This window comes from Portunus trituberculatus, chromosome 3 (genome assembly GCF_017591435.1).
Source record: "Portunus trituberculatus isolate SZX2019 chromosome 3, ASM1759143v1, whole genome shotgun sequence".
In the NCBI taxonomy this organism is placed as follows: Eukaryota; Metazoa; Arthropoda; class Malacostraca; order Decapoda; family Portunidae; genus Portunus; species Portunus trituberculatus.
Window position 1 is genome coordinate 985,950 of NC_059257.1, and position 13,895 is coordinate 999,844.

General features: G+C 37.3%; 1 long non-coding RNA gene across 1 annotated transcript in view; it reads right to left on the reverse strand.

Annotated features, from left to right (window-relative positions):
* Nucleotides 1–4,764: 4,764 nt before the first annotated feature.
* The window catches only part of LOC123508241, a 13,216-nt gene continuing 4,085 nt past the window's right edge, over nt 4,765–13,895 (reverse strand). The window contains exon 3 of the long non-coding RNA XR_006675888.1: nt 4,765–4,819. This is a non-coding gene — a long non-coding RNA (uncharacterized LOC123508241). The remainder of the gene's footprint in view (nt 4,820–13,895) is intronic.

The following is a 13,895-nucleotide window of genomic DNA, read 5'->3' on the forward strand; positions in this document are numbered from 1 at the left end:
TGATTTCCTTGGGATGATTATTGTTTTCATGTCAGAGATCCTTCTCTTTGTGCCGAGCGCATAACAGAGGTGATTATCTCTGGCATGGAGCTATACATTCCTCATACTTTCTCTAACCCTAAAGCTAAAAAGCCTTGGTTTAACTCTGCTTGTTCTCGTGCTGTCAATGATAGAGAGGCGGCTCACAAACGGTTCCGTAGCCATCCAACTGCTGAAACTCATGCCCTATATATTTCTGCCCGTAATCATGCCAAATCTATTCTCCAACTTACTAAAACTCTTTCATCAATAGAAAATGTCAAAGTCTTTCCAATTCTAACTCCTCTCGAGATTTCTGGCATCTAGCCAATAATATCTCTAACAACTTTACTTCTTCGTCTTTCCCTCCTTTACTTCATCCAGATGGCTCTACAGCTGTCTCTTCTTTCTCTAAAGCTGAACTCTTCGCTCAAACCTTTGCTACCAACTCAACTTTGGATGATTCTGGGCATATTCCTCCTACTCCTCCACCCTCTGACTACTTCATCCCTAAAATTAAAATTCTTTATAAAGACGTTTTCCTGGCCCTCTCTGGCCTTGATTCTCGGAAGGCTTACGGTCCGGATGGAGTCCCTCCTGTTGTTCTCAAAACTGTGCTTCCGAACTCGCTCACTGCCTGGTCAAACTCTTTCATCTGTGTCTCTACTTCTATTTATCCTTCTTGCTGGAAGTTTGCTCACATTCAACCTGTCCCTAAAAAGGTGACCACTCCAATCCTTCTAACTACCGCCCTATAGCTTTGATTTCCTGCCTTTCTAAAGCCTTTGAGTCTATCCTTAATAGGAAGATAATGAGGCATCTATCAGCTCACAACCTTCTCTCTGATTGCCAGTATGGTTTCCGTAAAGGCAGATCTACTGGTGATCTTCTTACTTTCCTAACTGAATCTTGGTCATCCTCTTTAGGGACTTCGGTGAAACCTTTGCTGTCGGCCTTGACATATCGAAAGCCTTCGATAGAGTCTGGCACAAATCTTTAATTTCTAAACTACCCTCCTACGGATTCTATCCTTCTCTCTGTACCTTCATCTCCAGTTTCCTTTCCGATCGTTCTATTGCTGCTGTAGTAGACGGTCACTGTTCTTCCCTAAAACTATCAACAGTGGTGTTCCACAGGGTTCTGTCCTATCACCCACTCTCTTTCTATTATTCATCAATGATCTCCTAAATCTGACTCAATGCCCTATCCACTCCTATGCTGATGATACCACCCTGCATTATTCAACAGCGTTCAACAGACGCCCAACCCAACAACAATTAAATGACTCAAGGCGAGATGCTATAGGACGCCTAACTTCTGATCTTTCACTTGTTTCTGATTGGGGCAGAGAAAACCTGGTTTTGTTCAATGCCTCAAAACTCAATTTCTACAACTATCTACTCGACATAACCTTCCAGACAACTATCCTCTCTTCTTCAATAACACTCAACTTCCCCTCTCCTCTACATTAAACACACTCGGTCTATCCTTCACTAAAAATCTAAACTGGAAATTTCACATCTCTACTCTTGCTAAATCAGCTTCCAAGAAGTTAGGTGTCCTATGGCGTCTTCGTCCATTTTTCTCTCCCTCCCAGCTGCTTGCTCTGTACAAGGGCCTTATCCGCCCGTGTATGGAGTATGGCTCTCATGTCTGGGGATCCACACACAGCTTTACTAAACAAGGTGGAATCTAAAGCTTTTCGTCTTATCAACTCTTCTCCTCTAACTGACTGTCTTGATTCTTTAAGTCACCGCCGCAATGTTGCATCTTTATCTGTCTTCTACCGCTGTTTTCATGCTGTCTGCTCTTCTGAACTTGCTAACTGCATGCCTTCCCCTCCTGCGGCCTCGCTGCACAAGACTCTCTACTTCTTCTCATCCCTATTCTGTCCATCTTCCTAATGCAAGAGTTAACCAGTATCTTCACTCCTTCATTCCCTACACTGGTAAACTCTGGAACTCTCTACCTGTGTCTGTATTTCCACCTGCCTATGACTTAAACTCTTTCAAAAGAGGAGTGTCAAGACACCTCTTACGTTAACTGGACCCTCCTTTTAGATTTTTTGTTTTTCTCTTTCTACTTTCCTCTTAACAGGGCCTGGCAACCAGCGGGATTTTTTTTCCAACACTTTGTTTTCCTTGGCCAGTGCCCTTGTAATGTAAAAAAAAAAAAAAAAGTATATTAATTCATCATCCATTTTCTTTTCGTTTCGTGCGAGAGCTAAGGTAAAGAGTAAATATTTAGTTGCATTAATTTATCTTTGTAATTTCTTTTAATTTCGTGTGACAATTAATGTGAAAAGTGATCAAATAGTTACATAAATTTATCATCCATTTTCTTTTCGTCTCGTGTGAGAACTAAAGTAAAAATGAATTAGTTAGTTACAATAATTTATCCTTACAATTTCCTTTCGTTTGGCGTGACAATTAAGGTGAAGCGTGATTAGTTAGTTAGTTAATCATGTAATGTCCTTGGTTTGGTGTGACAATTGAGGTGAAGTGATTAGCGCGTTACCTTTGAGGAGGAGGCGAGTGTGTGGCGGAGTGAATGGTGAATGGTGGGCAGGCGAGATAACAAGGGGGTCTACTATTAATTACTCCAATAACTAGCCACGTAAGGTCTTCAATACTTTTATCACTAGTAAGCAAATCTAGTCACTTGTGTTTAATAGTCTCATTGTCTCTCTCTCTCTCTCTCTCTCTCTCTCTCTCTCTCTCTCTCTCTCTCTCTCTCTCTCTCTCTCTCTCTCTCTCTCTCTCTCTCTCTCTCTCTCTCTCTCTCTCTCTCTCTCTTATTTCTCGTTTTACACTCATTCTTTATTATTTCTTTTTATTTTCTATCATTTCATCACCTTATTTTCTTTCTTTTTCCTACTTTTTCTTATATTTTCCTGTATTTTCCCTTTGTACTCTCTAAGATCTAATTTAAAGACTTGATTTCTGCAATACACCAGTTAATCTCTCTTCATTTCCTTTCTATTTCAACTTTTCATCTTTTTTCGTCTTTCTTTCCTGCATTTCCTTTTCCCATCTCTTATTTTTCCTTCCCATTTCATAGTTTTAAAAAGGTTCTATTTATTATTTTATGTATTAATTTTGTATATGTATCCTATGTATCTCTCTATGTTATTATGTATTCCTCTCCACCTTTCTGTACACACTCTGTAAACTATCCTAACTATCCTAACTATCGTAACTATCCATGTACGAATCACAGGTAATTAATGAGGACAGGTAGTTAGTTCATTAGTTTCTTCATTCTCGTTCTTTTTCTCTGTTTTCATTTTTTTACCTTTTTTTCATTATTTTCATCTTTTTTTATTAATTTTCTTGTTATTTTCTTGTTCTCGCTCTCTTTCTCGTTGGTTTCATTGCTGTTATTTTCTCTTTCTCTCTATCTGTCTCTCTCTCTCTCTCTCTCTCTCTCTCTCTCTCTCTCTCTCTCTCTCTCTCTCTCTCTCTCTCTCTCTCTCTCTCTCTCTTCTCTTCTTTTCTTTTTCTTCTTTTTTCTTTCCTTTCTTTCTTTCTCTTCTTTCTTTCTTCCTTCCTCTCCCTTCACTTCTTCCAGGAAAATATCAGTGGCTACTACTACTACTACTACTACTACTACTACTACTACTACTACTACTACTACTACTGCTACTACTGCTATTATCCCTTTCTTTTAATTTTCGATAGTAATTTATTTAATAAAAACTTAATCGCAATATGGTGTTTTCATTTTTCCTTTTTTCCCCAACGAGAGAAATAGCGAAAATTCTCTCTCTCTCTCTCTCTCTCTCTCTCTCTCTCTCTCTCTCTCTCTCTATTTTTATTTTATTGTTTGTTTGTTTATTGTCATATTACACATACATACAAAACTAGTTACAATTGGGCAACTGCCCAAACACGTCGATAATATGACAAAGAGGACTAGATACCCGAAGGTATATGTGTCCTAATATACTCTTACTGAGATTGTAAATAATCTCAGAACAGACTCAAAACAGACAGGGGAAGAAACGGAAAGAAACATATTGGTATTAATGAATGAATAAATAATTAATAATAATGATAATAATAGTGAATAATAGTAACAATTACAATGATAATAATAATAATAATAATAATATATAATAATAATAACAAAGTTTAATAATAATAATAATAATAATAATAATAATAATAATAAAGTTAATGATAAAGGTAATAAGAATAGTAATAATAATAATAATAATTGCAATAATACAGAATAATACTAATGATGATAATAAGGAAAATACTAGATATAGTAATAACTATAACAACAACAATCCAGATTGTATTTGACTAAGAATCACTGTTATATCTGTCCAATAGAAAAGTCTTAAGTTTATGCTTGAAAGTTGATAATTTACAATCATAAGGGATAGATTTGGACACATGGTTCCATATAATTGCTCCTTTATATCTGAAAGTATTTTGAAATAAAGTTGTTCTACATTGTGGTACATGTATTTCTTGGTTATGCCTTGTTGAATGAGAATGAACCTGTGTGTTTCTAATAATCATATCATTAAATATTAAGGGTAAACTGTTGTTACTAAATTTATACATTAATTTACTTATAGCAAATACATAAATCTTTTCAAGGGTAATATTTGGTGAGATAAGAATAATGGTTTGGTGTGCTCTGTAACTAGCAGAAGCAATAATTCTGATGGCTTTTTGCAACTTAAAGACATTGCCTAATTTATTCACTAATTTTACGTGAAAAAACTTAATCAAGTTTTAGATTAAGAATGTTTTGTAGAACACGTGTTACAATACTCATCTGATGGCTACTACTACTACTACTACTACTACTACTACTACTACTACTACTACTACTACTGCTATTATCCCTTTCTTTTAATTTTCGATAGTAATTTATTTAATAAAACTTAATCGCAATATGGTGTTTTCATTTTTTCCTTTTTTTTCCCCAACGAGAGAAATAGCGAAAATTCTCTCTCTCTCTCTCTCTCTCTCTCTCTCTCTCTCTCTCTCTCTCTCTCTCTCTCTCTCTCTCTCTCTCCTCTCTCTCCTTGCTACCAGGCGCCTTATGCCCTCACTGTGGTGAAGCAGTATTGAAGTCACCAGTTAACCCGTCCCTTTTCCCCTTCACCTTAATTGCATCCATGTCTCGTCGAACTGGCTACTGTCTCACCGGTAAGTGTACATTTCATCCCACTATCACAACAGTCTGGTTCCACTGCCTTCACAACGCTCTCTTCTCTCGCCACGAATGTTTTCCAAGGTCACAAAGAGGATTGGTGAGGTTTTCTAGTTTTTTTTTCAAATTAATAATGTACAAATCTTATCACTCTGCCTCTAGAAACCTAAAAACACCTTCAAAACTCGTGTAAACTTAAATAAAGCCTTTCCAAACAGTGGAGGTGGTGAAGCACAGAAATGTTTGAGAGTGCGAGTACTATCCTCTTCAGTACCAGGACATGTTTCCTTATTCATTCTGCTTACTGTTTGGTGACTTTGCACAGCTTCAGAAACTCATGTTGGGATTGAAATAGTGAAGAGTCTGGCCAACAAATCTTCCGACCTCCACACATCATTTCTCATGTAAATAGAATCGTCTAATGACATCAAAAACTCATGGTAAAGATGCGTCGCAGTACTGAAGGGTTAAAGACTTGGTTGCCAAATCACTTAACTACACACTAATCATGTTTAGAGTTTGTTTCTGCAACGCAACAAATCACCACTCAAGTCACCAAGCAAGAAGAAAGGCAGATATTCTCAAGTGTATCGTTAATATAGTGAAAGCCTTCCCGCCAAGCTTTGTGTTGTCTATAAGCACGTCCCACAATAATTGAAGGTAGGCGGCGTAGTGGATACGGTGGTGAGCGTGGGATCGGGCAGACGTCCATGCGTAGGTTCGAATCCCACGACATACTGCTTTGAAGCTATGACATTTCTGGAGTGGTTTGAAGTTAGCTACATGTCACCATGATACCCAGGTTCCAGGAGGTTACACCAAAGATGAGCTTGGGTGGTGATATGTGCCCTAATATGGGAACCAGTATAAGTAAAATTGCCTGCGCCACTAATAGGTGGAAGCTTAATAGTGCTACTCACATATGCTCTTCATGTATGCCTACAGGCGCTATAGACCATAACATAAAAAAAAATTGTTTTCTGTGCTGAACACTGACCCAGAAGTCTTCCTCACATTCGGTCCAGCAATATCACACATGGTTATTGTGGTGGTGAGGTAATCTTTGGTACAGATACGCACTCCGCCACCACCTCCCTTGCCACACCTGTAGGCATTGTTTCATGATACAAGGGACTAAAACTGCTGCTTCCAAACACTGATGAAGATAGCTTGCTGTTGCGGAGATTGGTGGCGGGAAAGGTGCGGGTGGTGGTTCCAGGCGGCTCCTTCATTCAAGAGCAACAAGTTGATCTCAGAGTGTACTTGGATCCTCTCGATCACATTTGACAGTCACATACAGCATTGTTCAAGCTTTCTCTAATACTAACCCGTTTGAAGAAGGCACAGCAGGCAAGCAATGTCACTGTCTTAGTGAATCTTTGCCTCACAGACACACACACACACAGGCACACTGGAGGGCAGCAAACACGGAGGCCTCTCCGAAGCGCTCTACAGTGTGTCAAATGTTAAGGGTTCACACTTTGTCACACTTGGCCTCACAGGTAAACTCATTTCACGACTCGCGTCAATACACCTCATTTTTCATCGCAAGTCGGTCATTTTCTATTTTCTACAAAATTCATTCCCGTTGGAAAACTGGGAATGAGCGCGGGACAGAAAGCCTTGCTGGACGCGGCGGAGGAGCAGGCGGCCCCCTGCAGGAGCTGGCTGGATCTGGGTCCGAGATCCACGTCAGCCTCCTCCTAAAACCCACCTACCCACCATCGTGGAACACACTGAGCGTGTATCATTGTGTTCCACATCGTGTATGTATCAACGTGACCCACATCTTATAATGATCTTCGTGGAATGCATCGTGTATTTATCATCGTGTTTTTTCTTTACGATGGTAAGTACACGATGACAACATCGCCTATGTATCAACGTGTATGTATCAACGTGTCCTGCACCGTGGAATGTATCGTGTATTTATCATCGTGTTTTTCATTGACGATTGTAAGTACACGATGATAGCATCGCCTATGTATCAACGTGTCTATGTCAACGTGTCCTGCATCGTGTATTTATCATCGTGTTTTTCCTTTACGATGGTAAGTACACGATGATAGCACCGCCTGTGTATCAACGTGTATGTATCAAGTGTCTATATAAACGGATCCTGCACCGTATCTATTTCAACGTGTCTATTTCAACGTGTCTATGTCAACGGATCCTGCACCGTGTCTATTTCAACGTGTCTATTTCAACGTGTCTATTTCAACGGATCCTGCGTCGTGTATTTATCAACGTGTCTATGCCAACGTGTCTATTTCAACGTGTCTATTTCAACGTGTCCTGCATCGTGAATTTATCAACGTGTCTATGTCAACGGATCCTGCATCGTGTCTATTTCAACGTGTCTATTTCAACGTGTCTATGTCAGCGCGGGATGCATCGTGTATTTATCAACGTGTCTATTTCAACGTGTCTATGTCAACGTGTCTATGTCAACGGATCCTGCATCGTGTATTTATCAACGTGTCTATTTCAACGTGTCTATGTCAACGTGTCTATGTCAACGGATCCTGCACCATATCTATTTCAACGTGTCTAATTCAACGTGTCTATATCAACGTGTCTATGTCAACGGATCCTGCACCGTGTCTATTTCAACGTGTCTATTTCAACGTGTCTATGTGATCGCGGGATGCATCGTGTATTTATAAACGTGTCTATTTCAACGTGTCTATTTCAACGTGTCTATGTCAACGGATCCTGCACCGTGTCTATTTCAACGTGTCTATTTCAACGGATCCTGCATCGTGTATTTATCAACGTGTCTATGCCAACGTGTCTATTTCAACGTGTCTATTTCAACCAGTCCTGCATCGTGTATTTATCAACGTGTCTATGTCAACGGATCCTGCATCGTGTCTATTTCAACGTGTCTATTTCAACGTGTCTATTTCAACGTGTCAATGTCATCGCGGGATGCATCGTGTATTTATCAACGTGTCTATTTCAACGTGTCTATGTCAACGTGTCTATGTCAACGGATCCTGCATCGTGTATTTATCAACGTGTCTATTTTAACGTGTCTATGTCAACGTGTCTATGTCAACGTGCTATGTCAACGGATCCTGCACCATGTCTATTTCAACGTGTCTAATTCAACGTGTCTATATCAACGTGTCTATGTCGTGTCTATGTCAACGGATCCTGCACCGTGTCTATCTCAACGTGTCTATTTCAACGTGTCTATGTCATCGCGGGATGCATCGTGTATATATAAACGTGTCAATGTCAACGTGTCTATGTCAACGGAACCTCCACCGTGTTTATTTCAATGTGTCTATGTCAACGTGTCTATTTCAACGTGTCTATTTCAACGTGTCTATGTCAACGGATCCTGTACCGTGTCTATTTCAACGTGTCTATGTCAACGTGTCTATTTCAACGTGTTTATGTCAACGGATCCTGCACCGTGTCTATTTCAACGTGTCTATGTCATCGCGGGATGCATCGTGTATTTATCAACGTGACTATTTCAACGTGTCTATTTCAACGTGTCTATGTCAACGGATCCTGCACCGTGTCTATTTCAACGTGTCTATTTCAACATGTCTATTTCAACGTGTCTATGTCAACGGATCCTGCATGGGCCTCGTCCGAGAGGAATCTGGTAGTAACCTTTAAGCAAGTCTATAGTGGTTACAAATTTGGCTACTCCTATACTATCTATAAGGTCCTCTATCAAGGGCAATGGGTAGGAGTCTGGCACCGTCACTTTATTTAATTTCCGGTAGTCGGTGCAAAATCGACTACTACCATCTGGCTTAGATGTTAACAGGCAGGAGAAGCCCAGGAGATATACTAGGTTCTGCAAGGTGATGACAGAGCAGATAGTCTACCTCTTTTTCATCAAGTCTCTTTTAATGGGTGAAATGCGATAGGCTGGTTGTCTTATAGGCTTGATGTCATTAGATGTTAATCTTATGTCATGTTGGATAGTATTACAAACTCCTGGAAGGTCACCTGTGATTTCAGAAAAGTCTAGCAATAACTTTTTAAGATCAGACTGTTGTGAAGGTGTTAAGGAAACAAACACCTCATCAGGTTGGACATGATTTGGCTGTTTGAGGGGCGTCCTTTAGGTGACGAGAAGAGGAATTCGATGTCGGACTCTTCCTCGGGGGCACAGGACCAGACTCCTTCCTATCAGACATACAGGTACAGCGCGAGACAAGTCGTCCTCTGGTTCTCTGGAGTGGTAAGGTTTCATTAGATTAATATGAACAAGTTGGGAATCCTTACGACGGTCAGGAGTGTGGACCACATAATTTAATGGACTTAGTTTTTGAGCCACAACATAAGGTCCCATGAACTTACTGTGAAGAGCATTGCCTGGAGTGGGGAGAAAAGTAAAACCTTGTCTCCTGGTTTGAAACTTCTCATGACAGATTTGGGAAGAGAATTCTGTTGCATTTTAGTTTGAGATTTGAGGAAGTTTGATTTAGCAAAAGATCTGACTTCACTGATTTTATTCTTAAGGTTACTGATGTAGTCAGACACACTGGGGCTTGAAGGAGTATTTTGAGTAAACCATTGATCCTTTAATATTTTGAGAGGCCCCTGATCTGTCTACCATAGAGTAATTCAAAAGGGAGTAACCTAAAGAATCTTGAGGAGATTCTCTTAAAGCGAAGAGAAGGAAAGAAATACTTTCATCCCAGTCTCCTTGATGCTCCAAGCAATACTTCTTCATCATGGATTTTAATGTTTGGTGAAACCGCTCCAGACAGCCTTGGGATTGGGGTGGTAAGCCGAGGAGGTAACATGGTCGATGTTTAGCTCATTCACTATCTGTTGGAAAAAATGGCTAGTGAAATTGCTACCCTTGTCAGACTGAATTTGTTTTGGAATTCCTACCGAGGTGAAAAAATGTATCAGATGTTTTACAATGGTCTTTGATGTGATGTTCTTAAGAGGGAATGCTTCAGGGTACCTGGTAGTGGGATCCATGAGGGTTAACAAATACTGATTCCCTCGTTTGGTTTTGGGTAAGGGCCCTACGCAGTCTAGTATGATCTTTTCGAAGGGCTCCGTCTGAACTGGAATAGGCGTCAGAGGAGCTGGCACAAGGCGTTCGTTAGGCTTACCCACAACTTGACATATGTGACATGTTTTTACATAGTGTGACACATCCTTTTTCATTCCTGGCCAAAAAAATGTTGAAGAGCCTTCTTGTAGGTTTTTGGATGCCTAGATGACCTGACAATCCATCATGAGCTAGTTCTATAATGGCTGGTCTTACAGACAAGGGATGACAACTTGATGTGTTTCCAGGTGTCTAGTTGTTTCAGTTCAAGGAGGTCTGTAACCCAGTACAAGATGTACGCATCAGGACTCCTTCCTGATAATAAAAACAAGGCAATTTAGACATATCCTTTGTCTCACTGGCAACATGTCTGATCTTAGCCAAAGTGAGATCCTGTTCCTGAGCATTAATCAAATTCTCCTTTGAAATGATGTTATTATACAAGTTGTCAGTAGAGGCAATCATTGGTGGAGGACCTTGAACCACGACCTGAAAGGGCAGCAAACGCATCAGCCACTTTAGGACTGAGACCTGGTGACTGCACTACTCTGTTTCTTAAATTGTCTCTCACTTCTTAGCTCTCACATTTGTTAAGGGAATCTTCTACCTCATCACTGTATACCCTATAAGCTACTAGCTTTCTCCTGCCTTTATTCCTATTAGCAATGTAAAAGCGCGAAATGGTCAACTCTCACATGTAGCAGGATTAAAGCTTGCTAACTGTTTCTTTATATCTATTTCTTCCCTCTAAACTGCGTCATTTCAGGGCTAACTCCTGAATTTCTTTTTCTCCTGCCTTCTAAGTTGTAACTGAAATTCTCTCTGTTCTTCTTTTCTCCTGTAGTTGCATTTCTTTTGCTTCTTTTTCTGCCTGTAATGTTTTTGCATGCATCCGGTATTCTAGTTTAAGCTTCTCAATTTCCCATTGACTTATCCTCTTATCCTGTTCTTCCTGGGACTGTGTATTATAGTCCTCGTAGAGGCTGACATGGGAGTTAACTCTTCTATGGCATTTCCTAGCAACTGACCTTCTTGCACTAGATGTTCAACAACTACATTCTTAATGACCTCTTTAGTCATCTGAGACGTGATGGGAACATCAAAATGTTTAGCGATGGCTTCCATTGGTCCTTCTTTATATTAGCATATTTAAGTTGTTCCAGAGAAGGGTCGGCACAAAAATCTTCAACGTTAAACTGAGCGGAAGCCATATTAAATAGATGTTAAACCACAACAAAAAAAATGATAAGCGAATTACTTAAGTGAGGAACTTGGCAGAGTGATAATAAAGGCAACCTTGAAATTACCTAGATTATACTTAAGTAAACACTTATGAGTACAATCACTAATGAGGGGTAAACTAGAGAGTTACGGCATTAAGAGGGATCCGGATTACTCTAGTTACGAGACTTGAGAGTGAGGAGCGAATTGTACTGAGACTTGTTATTGATAAGGAGGCGGATTAGTCTGAGAGACTAGTTAAAATGGCCGATTCTAACTAGCGAGAAAAATGATCCGCGAAGTGAGGGCATTGAGGGTTCGCATGAACATATGATGATCCCAACACTTGGATAACACTTATTACACACCTGCCTATGTGCAAAAATAGAGATAAGTGCTATCGGTGAACACGCCTTTCTACCTGGTTTCCTGCTCTACCACTGCTATGCGATACCAATGAAAGTCACGAAGCACGTTTAACCCAAAAGGAGCCACTTGATCGCACAAAGGTAAATTTAAACCACACGCAGAGTAAGTCACAGAAAAACACATCAGAGTCACAACACCACAGAAACACAAGCAATCACAGAAAAAAAGTCACTGGAAAAATGGAACACTGAACATGGGTTATAATGGTCCTGTCACGGTCGCCAATTGTTACGTTCACCGGTTAAACTGGTAAGATTGGCATCGGAGAGCCGGTGAACAATAACAATAAAAAAACACTGCAGGTTCAACTGGTGAGGAAATGCAAAGGGGTCACTTTAAAAGCTACTTTAATAACCCATAATGAAATTGACACATATATAACAAGAAACATGAAACACAGATATATAACATGAAACACAGGAAAATGACATACACATATACATATAACACAGTAATAAATACAACAATAAAGAACCCAACTTAATACCTAACAATAATCCTAATCCTATATAGAGGCAATGTGGAAAACACGGACGAGGGAAGTGATACTTATGCGGTGTCGCAGTGGTGAAATGCTGGGTGATGGTTGATCCACGGCAGAACCAAGAGGCGTTGTGTTCACTGGTTGAGGCTTGGATCTCAACTGCCAATCCAGAAAACCAAGAGCTGGCTCAACACTTTCGGTTGAGTCGAAAGGGGCCGCGTGAATCCAACTTCGGGACAGTAGCGGGCTTCATGAAACGGTGACGTGGAAGGTTCACGAGACGGTGGCGTGGAAGGTTCACGAGACGGTGACGTGGAAGGGAGGCGGAGAGGTGGCGAACGAGGTAACAAGCGGAGGAGGTGATGGTAGTAATGCATGTTACAGGCGGGCCGTAACATATAATAATAAATAATATATAATATAATAAATATAATATAATATAATAATACACAAAAATAAAAATAAAAATAATATAATAATAATAAAAATATAATATAAAATCAAATAAAACATAATAAAAAATAATATATAATAATAAATATATAATATAAAAATAAATAATATAAATATAATAAAAAATATAAACAAAATAATAATAATATATAATAATAATATAATAAAATAAAACATATAACAATAAAACATAAATAATAAACATAAATAACAATATAATAAATACATAATAACATAAATAATAAAATATAAATATAATAAATATATATAATAAATAACATATATAATATATATAATATATAATAAACATAATAAATAAATAATATAATATATAACATAATATATAAATAAATATAAATATAAAATAAGAATAAAATATATAAATAAAATATATAATAAATAATAAATATACATAATAAATAAATATATATATAATATATAATATATAATATATATAATAATATATATAACATAATATAAAATATAATATAATAATAATAATAATATATATATAATAATAAATATAATATCATAAATAATAATATAATAATAAATATAATAATAAAAATATAACATAATAATTATAATATATAATATATAATAATAATATAATATATAATAATATATAAATAATATATAAATAACATAATAAAATAATAATAAATATAAATAATATATATATAATAATATAATATAATATATAATATAATATAATACATAATAATAAAATATACATAATAAATAAAAATAACACATACAACACAATACATAATAAGAACACATATAAATAAAACATATAATATAAATAAAATATAAACACAACATAACACATATACATATATAATAAATATATAAATATAAATAATAATACAATATATAATACATATATAAATAAATATAATATAATATAAATATAATAAAATATAAAATATAATATAACATACAATATAATATAAATATAATGAATATAATATATAATAATATAATAATATAATATATAATAATATATATAATATATAATAATATAATATAAATATATATAAATATAATATAAATATAAATATAATATAATATAAT